The following is a 20619-nucleotide window of genomic DNA, read 5'->3' on the forward strand; positions in this document are numbered from 1 at the left end:
TCCTTATTCACTGTCCAGCTTTCGCATCCATATGAGGCTACTGAAAACACCATGGCCTGGGTCAGGCGCACTTTAGTCCTCAAGCTGACATCTCTGCTCTTCAATACTTTAAAAAGTTCCTGTGCAGCAGATTTGCCCAGTGCAATACGTCGTCTGATCTTTTGACGGCTGCTTCCGTGAGTGTTGATAGTTGATCCAAGAAGAATGAAGTCCTTGACAACTTCAATCTTTTCCCCATTGATAAGGATGTTTAATGCAACTTCAGAGTTACATTAAAGCCAGAAGAAAATTTATGAAACACAACTCAAATAAAGTAAGAGAAAAGGTGGGCAACAGTTGTATGCTGATTAAAGTATGTTTAGAAATATCACTTATGATGAATAAATTTGCCTCTGTGTCTATATATTTGGAATACTAAATATCTAAAACATTATCTAATTGTTGTTCTGTGATGTTGTGTCTATTGTGATTCATGACAACATTCTAGGACAGAGAAGAACTTACCCAATGGGCTTCCAAGGTGTTAGCTCCCTGGAAGGAAGTTGTCACATGTTTTTCCTGCCGGGCAGCTGGCAGGTTTGAGCCTCTGATATTTCATCCCACAGTGTAGTTTTTAACCACTGAGCAACCACTGAGCGATAAGCAAAATGTAATTATGCTGTCTATTTGGATTAATTAATATAATCTATTAAAATAATTCATGATTTTAAACAAAAATAATTAATCCAGATCTCTAACATAAATATATCCTGGAGAGTTGGAGCATTTATAGTAAAATCATTTTCATCTGTGGTTACAAGCTGGAGTTTTCTTGAGTCTTGCAGGTTGCTTCTTCGTTATCTGGGTAAATGTGATCATTATTCACAAATATCATTGTGTAATGCCTAGTTATGTGATCAACACAGTATAAAGCAATCTAATAGACAAGGGATGTTTTTTCAAGGATATCCAGTGATCCCCATTGAAAAACTGGACCTGTTACAGAACTAAAAGCAGACTTGACTTTTGCAAAGGAAGGGCCTATTTTAATTCACTAAATGAACGGAAACTTCAGTCAGTGTCTTTTGCCTCTTCTGTAGTATTCACTGACTGCTAGAAAATAAAACTTGTAATCACATTTTAATAGGATTAGTTTTTCATATTGTATGTTTTATGTTCATCAAAATACAAAGAAGAACTGTAGTGCACAGTAATGACATTTCAATGTTGTTGTTATGTGCTGTAGTGTCGGTTCCAACACATAGCGACTCTGCTGTACAGGGTTTCCGAGGATGTAAATCTTTACGGGAACAGAAAGCCTCATCTTTCTCCCATGGAACAGCTGGTAGTTTCAAACTACTGAACTTGCAGTTCGCAGCCCAATTCATAACCACTACGCTACCAGAGCTCCTTAATGACATTTCAATATGACATTCAATTTCTGTTGTTGCTGTTAAGTGATTACTCATAGTGACTCAGTACAGTAGAATGAAACACTGCCGGGTCCTGGACCATCCTCATAATCGTTACTCTTTGAGCCCATTGCTGCTGCCACTGTGTCAGTCCACCTCATTGAGGGTCTTCCTCCATGTCACTGTTCCTCTACTTTTCCAAGCATGATATACATCCCTCCTGACAATTTTTCCAAAGTCCATGAAAGCATATCTTGTTATTCTTATTTCTTAGGAGCAATCTGGCTCTATTTAAATCAAGAAAGCATTGTTAGCTTTTTCTCTCAGTCCATAGTACATTCGATATTCCATTCTAGTACCATAATCCAAATGCATGATTTTTCTGCAGTCTTCCTTATTCATTGTCCAACATTCACAGGCATATGAGGAAATTGAAAATATTATGGCTTGGGTCAGGCACACCTTAATCCTCAAGGTGACATCTTTGCTATTTCACACTTTAAAGAAGTCTTTTACAGTAGATTTGCCTGATGTAATACATTATTTATGCTGCATTCATAAGTATTGCTTGTGGATCCAAGTAAAGGGTTTTGATTGTAGATCCAAGTGAATTAAATACTCCACAAACTCTTATGCTGAGATGTAATCCATATTGAATGCAGTAGTCTTGGATCCTCATCAGTAGCTGCACAAGTCCTTTGTGCTTTTAGCAAGCAAAGTTGCATCACTGGCATATAGTTGTCAATGAATCTTCCTTCAACATTCATGTGATGTTCTTCTAGCTTTTCAGATTATTTACTTAATATCCAGATTGAATGAACAGGATGAAAGACTACAACCATACATAGTTTAAAATAACTCAGTATCTCTTTGTACTGTTCAGAAGACTACTTCTTGGTCTATATACTCGTTCTGCATGAGTACAATTAACTCTTCTGAGATTTCCATTCTTTCAAATGTCATCCACATTTTATTATGAGCTACACAATCAAATGCTTTTGCATAATCACTAAAACTCAGGCAACTATCTTTCTGTCTTAGTTGCTAGAAGAATGTTTTTAGTGTATTTATGTTTTGTTACTTTAAAATATCTAAAAAAAAAAGTAGCAGAAATGAAAAAAAAAGTCAATAGAGAAAAATGTTATTGTTGCTGTTAGATGCCATCAGATTGGAACCAACTCATAATGACTCTGTGCTAAACAGAAAGAAGCACTGCCCAGTCATGCACCAACCTCACAATTGTTGCTATGTTTGAGCCCACTCCTGCTGCACTGTGCCAATCCATCTAGTTGGGAGTCTTCCTCTTTTTCTTTGACACCCCCCCCACCCCAGTTTACCAAACAAGATATCCTTCTCCAAGGACTGGTCCCTCTTGACAATATGTCCAAAATCTGGCCATCCTGACTTCTAAGGAGCACTCCAGCTGTACGTCTTCCAACACAGATTGGTTTATTATTTTAGCAGTCCATGGTACTTTTAATATTCTCCTCCAACACCATAACTCAAATGTATCAATTCTTCTACAGTCGTCCTTATGTACTCTTGAAGTTTCATGTACATACAAGTTTATTGAAAATACTATGGCTTGTGTTAGATGCACCTTAGTCCACTAGGTGACATCTTGGCTGTTCAACACTTAAAAAAGTCTTCTACAACTGATTTGCCTAATGCAATACTTAATTTAATTTCTTGACTTTTCCTTTCTTGAATGTTGATGGTCAATCCGAAGAAAATGAAGTCTTTGACAATACCAATGTTTTCTCCATTATTATGGATGTTATTTATTGATCCAGTGGTGAGGGTTTTTGTTTTCTTTACCTTGAGTTGCAACCCATACAGAAGGCTATGGTCGTTGATCTTCATAAATAAGTATTTTAAATTGTCTTTACTTTCAGCAAGCAAGTTTTGTATCATCTGTGTATCGCAGGTTGTTATTGAGTCTCCAATTCTGATGCCACATTTTTCGTCATAGAATCCAGTTTCTCAGATTATGTGCTCAGCATACAGATTGAGTAAGTATGGTGAAAGAATACAACCTTGACGCACACTTTTGCTAATTTTAAACCATTCACATTCCCTTGTTCTGTTTCAACAACTGCCTCTTGGTACATGCACAGGTGTCTCCTGAGCATAATTTTTTTCAGAATATTCATTCTCTGAAATGTTGTCCATAGTTCGTCATGATTCACACAATAGAAAGCCTTTTCATACTAAATAGAGCACTGGTAAACATCTTTCTGATATAATCTGCTTTCAGTCAAGATCCATCTGGCGTCAGCAATGATACCCCTCATTCCACCCCTCATCTAAATCTGAATTGACCCTCTGGCAGTTCTCTGTCAATATATGTTTGCATCTGCTTTGGGATTATTGTTAGCAAAATTTTACTTATATGAGATATTAATGATATTGCCCAATGATTTTGCATTCCATGTGTCACCTCTCTTTGAAATGGGCATAAATATGGTTCTCTTCCAGTCAGTTGGCCAGTAGTTGTTGTCCTAAGTTCTTGGCATAGAAGAGCGAGTGTCTCCAGTGCTTCATCAGTGTTTTGTTCTTGCTTTTGTTTTCTAAATTTCAATACACCGCTTTCAATTTGTATTTCATCACTTCTCGGAGGCTTGTTCTTTGTCACTGCCTTCATTGCACCTTGGGCTTTTCCCTTCAATATCATTAAGTTTTGATCATATGCTACCTCTTGAAATGGTTGAAAATTGACCGTTTCTTCTTGGTACAGTGATTCTGTGTAATCATTTCATCTTCTGTTGATGCTTTCTGCACCTTTCAGTGTTTTACCTAGAGAATCCATAAATGTTTCAAGTTGAGACTTGAATTTTCCTTCACTTCCCTCAGCTTAAAAAATGCTGAGCATGTTCTTGCCCTTTTGGTTTTCTGACTTTAGGTCTTTGCACATTTTGTTATATTTCACTTTGTCTTCTTGAGATGCTCTGTGAAAATTTCTATATAGCTCTTTTCTTCCTCATTTCTTTAATTTGCTTTAGCATCTCCATGCTGGAGAGCAAGTTTAAAGAATCTTTTCTGATAAACATTTTGGTCTTTTCCTTTTTTCTTGTCTTTTTAATCACCTTTTGCTTTCTTCCTCTATGATGTTCTAGACGTAATCCCACAACTTTTCTAGTCTTTGGCTTTCAATGTCTAATGCATCACATAAGTTCGTCAAATGATGTCTAAATTCATGTGGGACATGTTCAAGGACACATTGTTTCTCTTGTGGACTTGTTTTAATTTTCTTCAGTGTCAGCCTGATCTTACATATGATCAGCTGGTGTCCTGTTCTGCTCTCTGCCCCTGACCTTGTTTTGACTGATGATATGAAGCTCTTCCACCAGTTTTCTCCTTCGATGTAGTCAATTTGATTTGTATGTATTCCATCTGATGAGGTGTATGTGTATATTTGTCTTTTATGTTGTTTTAAAAATGTATTTACAATGAAAAAATCATTGATCTTGTAAAGCTCTGTCATGAGATCTTCAACATCGTTTCTGTCGCCAAGGCCATATTTTCCAACTACTGATCCTTCCTCTCTGTTTCTAACCTTTGCATTCTAATCACCAGTAATTATCAAAACATCTTGATTCCTGTTTGATCAATTGTAGACTGAAGAAGTTGCTAGAATTCTTCAATTTCATCATTACTGGCTTTAGTGGTTGGTGCATATGTTTGAATAGTAGTGGTATTACCTGCTCTTCCTTGTAGGCATATGAATATTATCCTATCAGTGACAGCACTGTACATCAAGAGAAGTCTTAATAAGTTCTTTTTGATGATGAATGTGAAACAATTCACATTTGTAGTAAACCGTGTGATTGTCAGATTAAAAATGTCCAATGCCTGTCTATTTTAGCAAACTAATGCCTAGGATACTGATGCATATGTGTTCCATTTCATTTTTGGAACATTTCTTATTTTCCTAGGTTCATATTTTATGCATTCCATGTTCAGATTATTAATGGATGTTTATAGCTGTTTCTCTTCTTTTTAAATTGTGTTCCATCAGTAAATCAAGGTCCTAAAGGCTTTTTCTCCTTCTGCATCATCACTGTCACCTCTATTTGAGGAGACAGTTCTTTTCCAGTCATATTTTGAGTGTCTTCCAATCTGAGGGGCTCATATTTTGGCACAATTTCTGACAATATTTTAGTGCTCTTCATCGTGTTTTCTATAGTCAATATTAAAATGCTATATGAGAGTGTTCCACTTGTATGCATCAGGTTTTCTCTAGTCAATATTATAGTGCTATATGAGAGTGTTCCGCTTGTATTCATCAGGTTTTCAGTGACTAAATATTTACAAATATTCCATCTCTCTTTTTTCCTAGTCATTTTTCATCTGGAAGCTCTTCTGAAACTTGTCCACCATAGCCAACTCTACTAGTACTTAAAATACCAATATCATAGCTCCCATAATTACAGCAACATGCAAGCCACCACAGTACGACAAAGTGACAGACAAGTGGTGGATAGAGAAAATGATTTCTATTTACATTGCACATTACAGAGAAAATTTCTATAAATTCAATTTATTGCAATTGTTGTTGTTGTTATGTGCCATGGAGTTGGTTCTGACTCATAGCGACCCTGTAAAGGATTTCCAAGATTGTAAATCTTTATGGGAGCAGAAAGCCTCATCTTTCTCCCATGGAACAGCTGGCAGCTTTGAACTGCTGACTGTGAGATTAGCAGCCCAATTCGTAACCACTACGCTACCAGAGCTCCTTATATATTTTAATAGGAAATATTAATTATTGATACAATGACTACTAGCTTACTATAAGCGTACAATGTGAACATACCAGGACAAGGTTATATAACTGACCTGAATAAAAGCAATCTATTTTGATTTGGATTATATAAATTACCCTAACTAATTCAAGGTTTGGGGTTTCCTCCACCTTCTTCATTTTTCTTTCTTCCCTTTCTCATCGGTTTGAACTGCAATATCAGTGGTTCAAGCTCATCAGTCACTCTTCTGTACTTAACAACAACAAAAACCTTCTTCTTATAATCACTCAAAATAGAATGAGTTATAGGTAAAACAATTGCTTTCCAGCTAATTATTCAAATTAGAAGCTATCTCTTTAACATATGTATTGTCAAAAAATGTCGTCAAGACTGTTCCAACTCATAGAAACCTTGTATAGGGATTCCAAGGAGCAGTTGGTGTGTTTGAATTGCTGAACTTGTGGTTTACAGTCCAGTGTGTCATATCAGGAATGTACGTTGGCACTTAACAATAACACTATATATTTTACAATGAGTCTTTATGAGTAGGAAACATCTCAACAGCACTTAACAACAACATGTATATATTAGATACATGTATATATACACAGAGCTCTGATAGTGTAGTGGGAATGAATCAGGCTGCTAACCTAAAGGTCAACAGTTCAGAACTACCAGCCATTCTGCAGGAAAAAGATGAGCTTTTCTGCTCTTGTAAAGTTTTATAGCCTCTGAGACCCTGTACAGGGTCACTATGAGTCAGTACTAACTCCTTGGCACATAACTACCACCACCACCACAATATCTATATCTATAGATATATACATATATACATATCTATACATAAATATATGTATACACATATATGTGTGTGTGTATATATATATATATACACACACACACATATACATATGTATATTCAGCACCTCATATTTGAATATTATGAACTTTTTGAGTGTATGAGAGTGTCCATAAATTTTACAGCTACAGATATATATAGAATGGTTTATTTTAACCTCATACAGTTTAGAATTGTAAGTTAAGCTCAATTGTAAAGTAAAATAATTAGAAATTGGAGTTTATAGACTCTGCTGTGTGTATTTGGACTTCCCTTGCAATGAGTTTGTGAAGCATCATCACATGAAACTGTCCCTGTTTGGCTTAGTTGCTTCTCTCCCACCTTGTCACATCATAAAGTGGTCCTTAATTTTGTATCATCACCATACAACAGCATTTCTAAATCATATTACCCACCCCCAACCAGAAAATACTTAAATATGTTCTCCCTTTCTGCTCATAAAAAGAATACTATCTGAAATATAAACATGAAGAATTCGCCCAGAGGAAAACCTCATGCCAACATTATGAGATCAGCAACAGGAGAAAAAGTAGATTGTACATAACTGAAAATATCAACTTACAGGCTTATAGACTTGTTAGCTTTAACACTGGGAACAGTATGATTCTATCACAAAAATGGAAAATTAACTTATTCAAGGAAGAAATTATAGACTAGAAAACGGTTCCAAGGAGAAAAGAATTGGCAATAAATGCCCAAGAAAAACAACATCATTGTCTTAGAAGACTAAGAATTGCAGAATTGTGTTTCTAACACTTAAACTCCATAGAGTGTCTCTGGAAAACAAATATATATGCACAGTAGGAGTCTTTGCAAACAAATAACTTGTAATGTTGTAATGTAAGTTTTCACAGTTAAACAATGCATACTTTATTTTAGGGATCTCTACATGTCTGTTATGTGAATATAGTGGTAGCTTACGTGTTGCTATGGTGTTGGAAGCTATGCCACTGAAGTTTTAAATACAAACGTGGGCACCCATTTGGAGAAGTTTCACTGGAGATTCCAGACTATGAACAGACAGTAGGAAGGATTAGGTGGTCCATTTCTGAAAAATTACCCCCTGAAAACTGAATGCATACTAATGAAGCAGTGTCTAATATAAGCTGGAAGATGAACCCCTCTGGTTGGCAGGCACTCAAAATACGACTGCCTCCTCACAGTAGATGGCTGTGTGTTGTTCAGTCAGTTCTGACTCATAGAAACCCTGTATAGAGTTTCTGAGGTTAGAAATCTTTGGGAACAGAAAGCCTCATCTTTATCTCATGAAATACCTTTAGGTTAGCAGTCCAATGCATAATCCACTATACCAAAAGGACTCCTTCCTTAAAGCAAAGTCAATCGTAATGATATTAACGGAGCAAAGCTATGAGGAGATTTATTTGTTGATGGGACAAACTCAAAATTGGAAGAAACTGATTAAATCTATTAATTATCAGAATATAGAATGTACAAAGTGTGAATATAGGAAAATTGGAAGTGATCAAAACTGAAATGGAATGCATAAAGAACATTTGAAACACTATTATATAGTTTACTAGCAGGCAATGCCAAATTGAAGAGAAAGGGCATCACATTCATGGTTAAAATGAAAATTTTAAGACATATCTAGATATACAATACTGTCTGTGATAAGAAAATATATATATGCTTACAAGGAAGACCTTTTAATAAAACTATCATTCCAATTTCCTCACCAACCACCAAAGCCAGTGATGAAGAAATTGAAGAATTCTACCAACTTCTTCAGTCTTAAATTTACCAAACATGCAATCAAAATTCATTGATAATTACTGAGGACTGGAATGTAAATATTGGAGAGAAGCATGAGGGGTCAATAATTGGAAAATATGATCTTGATGATTGAAAGGATGCTGAAGAACACATGATAGGATTTTGCAAGATCAATGACTTTTTCATGACAAATACCTTTCTGAAACAACATAAAAGATGACTAAACATATGAATGTCACTAGATAGAATACACAGAAATCAAATTGACAACATCTGTGAGAAGAGAACTTAGAAAGATTCAATATCATCAACCTAAACAGGGCCTGGGGATTACTGTGAAATAGACTATAAACTGATTATATGCATACTTAGGCTGAAAATGAAAAATAAAAAAGAAAAAAGAAAAAAGAAAACTGGACCATGAGAGCCAATATACAATTTTGTGTATATTTCTCCTGAATACAAAGACCATCTCATGAACAAATTTGGTGCATACTACACTAATGACTGAAGATCAGAGAAAATGTGAGATGATGTAAAAGTATAACTGATAAAGAAAGCAAAATGGTCAATAAAAAGTCAGGAAAAAAAGAAAAGACCAAAGTGGATGTCAAGAAAAGACTGACATTTTCTCTTGAATGTAGACTAGCAAAAGAGAACAGAAGTGATGACATAAAAGAGCTGAAGAGAAAATTTCAAAGGACAGAGAAGAAAAAGTAGAGTATTATAATGAAGTGTGCAAAGATCTGGAGTTAGAAAACCAAAAAGGAAGAACATTTTCAGCATTTTCCAAACCAAACTTAAGAAAAAAATTTAGCCTTGAGTTACAATGTTGAAGAATTTTATTGGCAAAATTTTGAATGATGCAAGAAGCATCAAAAGATGTAAGGAATACACAGAGTCAGTGTACCCAAAAGAATTGGTCAGTCAGTATTCAGCCATTGCAGGAGGTGCCATATAATTAAGAAACCAATAGTATGGAAGGAAGAAGTTCAGATTGCAATAACATCTTTAGAGAAAAGCAGGGCTCCAAATCTTAAGGAATACCAAAGGAAATGCTTCAACAGATGCATGCATTGCTGGAAGCACACACTCAACTCTGCAAAGGAATATGGAAGACAGTTACCTGACCAACCTACTGGAAGAGATCTATATTTCCATCCCAAAGAAAGGTAACACAACAAAATAAAGAAATTTTAAGAAAATCATTAATATCACAACACAAGTAAAATTTTGTTTAAGACAATATAAAAATAGTTACAGCAGCACACTGACATTCGGGAGCTGCCAGAAATTCAAGGGATAACATTGTTGATGTCATATGGATCTTGATTGATCATAACAAATTATGGATAACGTTGCAAAAAATGAAAACTCCAGAATACTTCATTGTGCTCATCCAGTTTATTATACATAAACCAAGATTTTATGCAGTGATTCCAACAGAATAAGGGGATAATTGTTGTTGTTAGGTGACAGTGAGTTGGTACCAACTCAAAGAGACCATATACACAGCAGAACGAAACACTGCCTGATGTTGGATCAGCCTCACCATCGTTGCCGTGCTTGAGCCCACTGATGTTGTCACTGTGCCAATCCATCTTGCTGGGTGTCTTCCTCTTTTTCTCTGACCCTCCACCCTACCAAACATGATATCCATCTCCAGCGACTGGTCCCTCCTGATCATATGTCCGAAGTATGAGAGACGAAGTTTGGCCATCTTGGCCTCCAAGGAGCACTCTGGCTACACTTCTTCCAACACATATCTGTTGGTTCTTTTGGCAGGCCATGACACTTTCAATATTCTCCTACAACATAACTAAAAACCATCAATTGTTCTACCACATTCCTTATTCACTGTCCAGCTTTCACATGCATATGAGGTTATTGAAAATACCATGGCTTGGGTCAGACGCTCCTTAGTCATCAAGCTGACATCTTTGCTCTTCAACACTTTAAAAAGTCCTTGTGCAGCAGATTTGCCTAGTGCAATATTTCATTTGATTTGTTGATAGATGATCCAAGAAGAATGAAGTCCTTGACAACTTCAATCTTTTCTCCATTAATAAGAATGTTGTTTATTGGTCAAGTGGTGAGGCTTTTTGTTTCCTTTACATTGAGATGCAATCTGTAGCGAAGGCTGTGCTCATTGATTTTCATCAGTAAATATTTTAAGTCTTCACTTTCAGCAAGCAAGGTCATATCATCTGCATATCACAGATTTTTAATGAATCTTTCTCCAATCCTGATGCCACATTTTTCTTCATATAACCCAGCTTATTGGATTATTTGCTCAGCATACAGGTTGAATGAGTATAGTGAAGGAATACAACCCTATTACACAACTTTCTTAATTTTAAATCATTCAGTGTCCCCATGTTCTGTTCGAACAACTGCTTCTTGGTCCAGGTACAGATTCCTCATGAGCACAATTAAGTGTTCCGGAATACTCATACTTCCCAGTGTTGTCCATAGCTTGTCAAGATACACACAATCGAATGCCTTTGCGTAGTCAATAAAGTACAGGTAAACATTTTTCTGATATTCTCTGCTTTCAGCTAAGATTCATCTGACATCAGCAATGATATCCCTTGTTCCACAGCCTCTTCTGAATATGGCTTGAAGATCTGGAAGTTCTCTGTCAATGTATGCTTATAGTTGCTTCTATATTACTTTTAGTACAACTTTACTCGCATGGGATATCAAGGATATCATCTGATGATTTCCACATTTTGTTGGGTCACCTCTCTTTGGAATGGGTGCAAATATGGATCTCTTCTAATCAGTCAGCCAGATAGTTGTCCAAATTTCTTGGCATGGATGAGTGAGTGGCTCCTGTGCTGTCTCACTTTCTTGAAATATTTCAATTTTATTCTATCAATTCCTGGTGCCTTGTTCTTGGCCAATTCCTTCAATGCACTTTGGACTTCTTCCTTCAGTATCATTGGCTCTTGATCATATGCTACCTCTTAAAATGGTTGAACATCAACCATTTCCTTTTGGTACAGTGACTCTGTGTATTACTTCAGTTTTCTTTTGATGCTTTCTGCGTCATTCAATAATTTGCCCAGATAATCTTTCAATAATGAAAGTTGAGGCTTGAATTTTTTCTTCAACTCCCCAGCTTGAGAAACACTAGCTGATGAAATCAAAACAAACAGTTTTCAGTATGGATTACAACACATTGTAAAGCAAACAATAGCCTCACAACTGGGAAATAAAATTTATGATAAACAGAGAAAAAATTGAACTTGTCAAGGATTTCACTTTATTTTGATACAGAATCAATGCTCATGAATGTAGCAGTTAAGAAATCAAAAAATGTATTGCATCAATAAAACTGCATACACCTCTTGAAAGGGTTAAAGAGTAAAGCTATCATTCTGAGGACTAAGGTGTGCCTGATCCCAGTCATAGTATTTTCAATCTGTCATGGCAGTTTAATGTGCTAGACTGCAAAGTCAGTTTGAATAGCAAGGTTGGCTGTTCAAACTCACCAGTTGCTCCTTGGAATCCCTATATAGGGTTGCTTTGAGTCGGAACTGACTCAATGGCACTTAACAACAACAACAACAGCTTTCATATGAAAGCTGGACAATGAAGAAGGAAAAAATATGAATAATTGATGCCTTTGAATTATGGTATTGGAGAAGAATATTGAAAGTACATAGACTTGAAGAAGAAATAAATCTGGAAGAATTACAACCAGAATACTCTTTTGAAGCCAAGATGGCTAGACTTCCTCTCTCATGTACATGTTGTCAGGAGGGACCAGTCCCTGAAAAAGGACATCATGGTTGGAAAAGTACTGTTACATCACAAAAGAAGTTCCCTAATGAAATGGATTGACTCAGTAGCTACAAAAATGTACTCAGACATAACAATTGTGAAGATGGTACAGAACTTGCCAGTGTTTCTTTATGTCGTGTGTAGGGTCTCTATGAGTTGAAGAGACTCAATGGCATGTAACAAAAATAACATTTAAGGGAAATTTTTAGGCTGTTTCTAGCTCCCAAATAGTAGTGACTTTAATAGCTGTATTTCAGAACTGTTTTTGTGTATTGAAATCTGGGACGTGGTAATGTGGTGACACTATTTCTTTTCTTACTTACTCTACATAATCAATTCTTTTTGTTTCTTTTCTAAGAAAATGTTGCTGGCTAATTGATAGGATGGATTCCCATAAGTCACTTAGGAGCAAGCTGGATAAATTCTTCTTCCATGGGCTTTACTGATCCACCTACTTCAAGGAACTCTGGTAGCATAGAGGTTATGAGTAGGGCTGCCAACCTCAAGGTCAGCAGTTCAAAACTACCAGCAGTTCTGTGGGAGAAAGATGAGGTGTTCTGCTCCTGTAAAAATGTACAGCCTCAGAAACCCTGTGCAGGGTCACTATGAGTAGAAACTGACTCCATGGTACTTAACAACAACAACAACCTCAAAGGGTATGCAGGAAAAGTAGGCCTACATCCAAGCATCCATGCCTTTACTTATGTTGTTGTTGTTGTTAAGTTCCATCAAGTCAGTTTCAGCTCATAACAACCCTGTATATGGTTTCGATGAAGTGTCTGATGGGTTTTAAACATCAACCTTTTGGATAACTGTCCAGTGGTTCCCCTACAGTGCCATACCAGTACTTTATCTTTAGATATAGAGATAGGACATTGAGAAGAACAGCTATTGCAGTTCTGACTGTCACCAGGCAATAGGAAGAGTTGATATGTCACTAACTAGTTCTTCAGGTAGAATTAACTTCTAAACAATATTGTTTCCTTTGTAAACATTGGGGGAAAAAAACCAGTTATCTTGGATAATTAGAAAACTGAAAGCATACTTAGAGCTTGACATTTTGTAGATATAATTAAAGAGATGTTTGTCATGGAAAACAGATCCCTGAAATGTACTAGTTTAAAGCTGAGAACAAGAAGAGAATTAAGATACACCATCTCTTGGACAAAAGACATTTCATACGAAACTAAACCTTGAAAAGTAAAAAATAACATACATCTTCAGTCAGCCTTTGTGCAAACAGACAAATAATAAAATATTTATTACAAATGATTAAGAATAGCTTACATTCCATTTGAAAAATACAAATGAGTTAAACAATTATGACTGTATTTAAGACAATAAGCACATAATATTATTTATGAAAATGACAGATAATGAAATGTTTGACATATGAATTTAGTAGTGTAAAATGTTATAGGAGTCAGGAATTAAACAAATATTTTAACAGTGTTAACAATGATTTAATAGAATAATAAAATCAACAGGTCTACTAATTATTTTAACCCTGTATGTTGTTGTTGTTATGTGCCGTGGAGTAGATTCCGACTCATAGCGACCCTGTACAGGGTTTCTGAGGCTGTAAATCTTTACGGGAGCAGAAAGTCTCATCTTTCTCCTGCAGAACAGCTGGTAGTTTTGAACTGCTGACCTTGCGGTTCACAGCCTGATTCATAACCACTATGCTACCAGAGTTTACCGAGATCTCAAAGGGTGGTTTCATGCCATTTAATGTGATGAAAATATACAATTTCATTTACAAAAATAGTATTTTATCTGGCACAGTTATATCAGGTTTTTCAGCCTGGGAACTCCAACTTCAAATTGAATATGAAAAATAGACCAGTGTAAATGCACCTGCTCTGTTCCTATTCTTGTTGTTATGTGCTGTTGAGTCAGTTCCTACTCATAGTTACCTTACAGAAAATGCTTAGTCCAGAGCCAACCCCACCATCAGTGCTATGCTTGAGACCGTCAAGAGGTCCTCCTCTTTTTCACTGATCCTCCATTTTACCTAGCATGACGATCTTCTCAAGGAACTGGTCACTCCTGATAAGAAGTCCGAAGTAAGAGACAAAGTCTGGTCCTCTTGGCTTTTAAGGAGAATTATGGTTTTACCACTTTCATCATTGATTTGTTTGTTTTTCTGGCAGTGTATGGTACTTTTAGGAATCCTGGTGTGGCACTATGGGTTAATGTGTCAGACTGCAAAGCTGTTTGAACTGCAAGGTTGGCAGTTCAAGCTCACCAGCTGCTTCTTGGAAACCCTATACAGGGTCACTATGGGCTGGAACCCACTCAAGGGCACTTAACAACAACAACAACATGGCACTTTCAATATTCTTCTCTACCACTATAACACAAATGAATCCATTCTTAAACAGTCTTCCTTATTCATTGTCCACCGTTCACATGCTTATGGGGCTATTGAAAATGCCATGGTTTTGGTAAGAGGCACCTTAGTCCTCAAACTAATATTTTTGCTCTTGAACACTTTAAAGAGATCTTGTGCAGCAGATTTGCCTAATGCAATATGTAGTTTGATTTCTTGATTGCTCCTTACTTGAGTATTGATGGTGGATCCAAGCAAAATGAAGTAATTGACAACTTCAATGTTTTCTACATTTATCATGGTGTTTTTATTGGCCCCGTGGTGTGGAATTTCATTTTCTTTACACTGAAGTGCAATTCATACTGAAGGCTGTGGTTTTTTATCATCATCAGTAAATATTTTAAGTTCTCTTCACTTTCAGCAAGCAAGGTTGTGTCATCTGCATATCGCAGGTTGTTCATGAGTCTTCCTTCAATCCTGATGCCACATTTTCCTTTGTACAATCTTTCTCAGATTATTTCCTCAGCATATGGAATGAATAAGTATTGTGAAAGAATGCAGCCCTGGCACACACCTTTCCCCATTTTAAATCATTCAGTGTCCCATTGTTCTGTTCAAACAACTGCCTCTTGGTGTATGTATAGGTTCCACAGGAGCGCAAATTAAATGTTTTAGAATACTCATTCTTCACAATGTTGTGCATAACTTGTCATTATCCACTTAGTCAAAAGCCTTTGTGTATTCAATAAAGCACAGGTCAACATCTTTCTGGTAGTCTCTGCTTTCAGCCATGATCCATCTGATGTCAGCAATGATATCACTTGTTCTATGTCCTCCTCTGAATATGGCTCGAACCTCTGGCAGTTTCCTGTCATATTATTGCTGCAGCCATTTTAAAATTATCTTTAGCAGAAATTGAATTGCATGTAATATTAATGATACTGTCCAATGATTTCTGCATTCTGTTGCATCCTTTCTTTGGAATGGAAACACATATGGATCTCTTCCGATCAGTTGGCCAGGTAGCTATCTTCTAAATATCTTAGCACAGATGAGTGAGTGTTTCTAGTACCACATCAGTTCACTAAAAGATAATGGTTTGTATTCCATCAATTCTTGGAGTGTTGTTCTTTGTTGATGCCTTCAGTGCACCTTTGACTTCTTCCTTCAGTACCATTGACTCTTGACTATATGCTGTCTCTTAAAAGGTTGAACAACAATTTCTTTTTGGTACAGCCACTCTCTGTATTCCCTCCATCTTTTTTGATTATTTCTACATCGTTCAATATTTTCCCCATAGAATCCTTCAATATTACAAGTTGAGGCTTGAAATTTTTCCTCTATTCTTACAGCTTGAAAAATGTTAAATATATTCTTCCCTTTTGGTTTTTTAACTCCAGGTTTTTGCACAATTCTTTATAATGTAATGTATGATTTTGTCTTCTTGAGCTGCCCTTTGGATTTTTCTCTTCAACTGTTTACTTCCTCATTCCTTCCATTTGCTGGTAAGCAAGTCTATGCTGGTGAGCAAGTTTCAGAATATCTTACGACATTCATTTTGGTCTTTTCTTTATATCTTGTCTTATGACCTTTTGCTTTCTTCTTATATGATATTCTTGATGTCCCATATCTCTTCTAGTTTTCAGTAAGTAGTGTCTAATGCATCAAATCTGCTCTTGCCATAATTTCCTACTTCAGTTGGGATATGTTTAAGGTCATATTTGGCTCTCATGGAATTGCTTTACTTTCTTCAGCTTCAGCTGGGACCTGCCTTCATATGAGCAATTCATGATCTGTCCACAGCCTGCCACTGACTTTGTTTTGACTAATGATATGGAGCTTTTCTACGGTCTCTTTCCACAGATGCAGTCAGTTTTATTTTTGTGTATTCCATCTGTTGAGGTTCATGTGTGTAGTCATTGTTTATGTTTTTAAAAAAAGATATTTGTAATGAAGAAGTCATTGGTCTTGCAAAAGACTGTCATGCGTTCTCTATCATTTTCTGTCACTAAGGCTTTATTTTCCAACTACTGATCCTTCCTATTTGTTTCCAACCTTTGCATTCCAGGTGCCAGAAGTCATCAATACATCTCGATAGCACATTTGATCAATTTCAAACTGAAGAAGTTGTTTTACAATTGTTAAGTGCCATCAAGTTTGGCCCAATTCATAGCAAACCTGTTTAGGGCTTCTGAGGAGCAGCCCATGGATTTGAACTGCCAACCTTAATAGTGGTATTAACTGGTTTTCCATGTAGGCTTATAGATATTATTCTATCACAGACAGCATTCTTCTTATAACTTAATAATTCTCAGTGTTTATCACGTGTGGCACTGTGGGTTAATGCGTCAGACTGCAAAGTCATTTGAACTGCAAGGTTGGTGGTTCATGCTCACCAGCTGCTCCTTGGAAACCCTATATAGGGTCACTATGGGTCAGAACTGACTCGATGGTACTTCACAACAACATCACTAGAATTGGCAGTAGTAGTATCATCTAGAATCTTATTGTAGTCTTTGTGTGGCACTGTAAGATATGTACTAGACTGCTCACTTTAAGATCAGAGGTTCAAACTCACTAGCCTTTCCTTGGAACCCCTATACAATGTCACCATGAGCCAGAACCAGTTAAATGGCACTTAACAACAACAGGAAATTATTAGAAATAAAATCCTCTGCCTCAACCCCCAAACCAAACCAAATTCAGTGTAATTGAGTCTATTCTGACTCATTGTTGTTGTTAAGTGCTATTGAGTCAGTTCCGACTTATGGGGTTTCCCTGTACAGGGTTTCCGAGCAGCAGCTGGTGAGCTTGAACTGCTGACCTTGAGGTTCAAATCAACCTTGCAGTCCAGTGCATTAACCCACAGAGAACAGTGTTTCTGAGACTATAGATTTTTATAGGAGCAGACAACTTCGTCTTTTTGTCAGGGTGAATTTGAACCACTGACCTTGTTTGTAGAAAACCACTGCTTATACCACAGCACCTACTGAAGCAGAGTCTGGTGATGGGCACTAGAAACCAACCTTCCAGAACATGTTGCTATATGAGAACCAATGCTGTAGAACAGAGTCTCCTCAAACCCTTAACTATCCCATCTGCTGATCTATAATGGCACTTCCACTTTTGAGGATCTGTAGTACTAAGCCTGCCAAGAATGTCCTATACTCCCAAGTACGTGTGTTCTTCCTTATCCTCTCTTGTTTCTGTATTATTTATTTTTTCAAATATGAGACCATGTTTCAGATTGTTCTCTAGTTATCTATCTATAGACAGCCTCCCAGTGCATAGCTCTGGTAGCATAGAGGATTACACATAGTTTGAATTCACCAGCTGCTCCATGGGAGAAAGGTGAGCCTTTCTGCTCCTGTAAAGATTTACAGCCTCAGAAATCCTATACAGGGCCACTATGAGTCAGAATCGACTGGATGGGACACAACCACCACAGCCACCACTACCCAGTACATAATTCATGAGTTATGTATACTTGTAGTCTACTTCTATTAATATAGGGGAATAACAAAGAATATAGGATAAATGTTGCCTATCTTCTTACTCAAACAAGCTGAACCCATTGCTTTTCAGTCTATTTCCATTCATAATGACCCCATAGAATAGAGCAGAACTGCACCATAGGGGTTCCAAAGCTAACATCTTTAGAGAAACAGATTGTCACATCTTTCTCTCAAGAAGCAGCTGTTGGGCTTGAATTGCCAAACTTCTGATGAGCAATCAAGTGTTTTAACAACTGCACCAGCACGGGTCCTCTATTATTTTCTTCCTAAACCAAACCCAAACACACTTCTATTGAGTTAATTCTGACTCATAACCACCCTGTATAGGATTCCCAAGGCTGTATACTATTACAGAAGCACACAATCTCATCTTTCTACATTGAAGCATCTACCAGAACGCCTTTGTATTATTTTCTGAGTTATTATTAAACATGTTTTGAGAGGAAGATGGAGAATTTCACTACAATTAAAAGATCACAGCCACAAATATATACTAGTTGTTGTTGTTGTTATGTGCTGTTGAGTTAGTCCCAACTCACAGTGACCCTGTGTAGGGTTTCTGACGAGCAGTTGTTGAGTTTGAACCACCGACCTTGCAGTTCAAACTAACCTTATAGTCAAGAGGTTATCCTCCAATGCCACACCAGGATTCCAAATACTAGTAGAGAGGTAAAAAATGTTCGTGAATGTTTTAGATTAATAAAAGCCTGTACAGAAATATCATGATCTGTGGCCTCAGATTTTTCTCAACCACTAGGTCTAACTAAATAGACAAGCTTTAAGAGCCCTTAAAGAAGTAGAACTAGACATTCTTTAGGAAATCTTTTAATTCAGACCATAGAATTTCATTTTATAGGAGCACTGTGTATGTTGAATGGCTAGCAGAGGTTTAAGAGGAAAGGTACTGTAAATAATTTAGTACTTAGAAAAGAGAGTTGGGAGCAAAATATATCTTTCAGTGCAGTATGAACATGGATATGCTTTGCTCTGTTAACACTGAGGACAAAACTTTGAGAGCTCTGAGAATACTCCCAAGAAAGAAGCTAGGGCAATATATTTCTAAGACTTTTCCATTGAAATTAGTCTTTAAAATATTATTGTTGTTGTTAAGTGCCATCGAGTCAGTACCGACTCATAGCGATCTTATGCACAGCAGAACAAAACACTGTCTGATCCTGGGCCAACCTCACAATCATTGCCATGCTTGAACCCATTGATGCTGCCACTTTGCCAATCCATCTTGTTGGGGGTCTTCCTTTTTTTATCTGACCCTCCACCCTATGAAACATGATATCCTTCTCTAGCGACTGGTCCCTCCTGACAATATGTCCGAAGTATGATAGACTTTGTTTGGCCATCCAACACCATAACTCAAAAGCATCAGTTCTTCTAAGGTCTTCCTTATTCACTGTCCAGCTTTTGCAGGTATATGAATTTATTGAAAATACCATGACTTGGGTCAGGTGCACCTTAATCCTTAAGCTGACATCTTTGTTCTTCAACACTTTGCTTCCATGAGTGTTGATAGGTGATCCAAGAAGAATGAAGTCACTTTGCTTCCATGAGTGTTGATAGGTGATCCAAGAAGAATGAAGTCCCTGACAACTTTGATCTTTTCTCCGTTAACAAGAATGTTGTTTATTGGTCCAGTGGTGAGGATTTTCATTTTCTTTACATTGAGATGTAATCCATACTGAAGGCTGTGCTCTTTGATCTTCATCAGTAAATATTTTAAAATATAGCAAAGCAAAAAATAAAATGACTTTTCAAATGAAGAACAAATGAAAAGGGGGCAGGAAAAAGAGCAAATTCATTGCCATGTTCCTTCCTCCTTTAGACCCAGATGATCAGATGGTTTGCTTTTTCTGAAATGTTGATAGGATAATGCTGTGGCCAAATATTTTGCTTTTCATCCTGGATAAGAGTAACAGTCTGATGATAAGGCATGGCTTCTCTGAGAAGCAACAGGTGTTCAGGATTTATCTAGTGGTCTGTTTCCCTTTTATGCAGTTATAATTTAACTTAAAATCTAGCTGTTGATAAATGGATTTATAGGTAGCAATCAACTAATGAATTTTGTTTGTTTTAGAATAAACTGAGTAGGAACATATAGAACAAATCACTAAACCTTTTTAAAAGGAAAGCACTATTAGAGATTTAAAAGGATACAAGATATATTGATTATTTTTGTACACAGTCAAAACATGGTGATTTTGTAGGGTAAGCAGTGCACTGCAAATCACAAGGTCATTGGTTC

Source organism: Chrysochloris asiatica, unplaced genomic scaffold, assembly GCF_000296735.1.
Source record: "Chrysochloris asiatica unplaced genomic scaffold, ChrAsi1.0 scaffold00070, whole genome shotgun sequence".
Lineage (NCBI taxonomy): Eukaryota > Metazoa > Chordata > Mammalia > Afrosoricida > Chrysochloridae > Chrysochloris > Chrysochloris asiatica.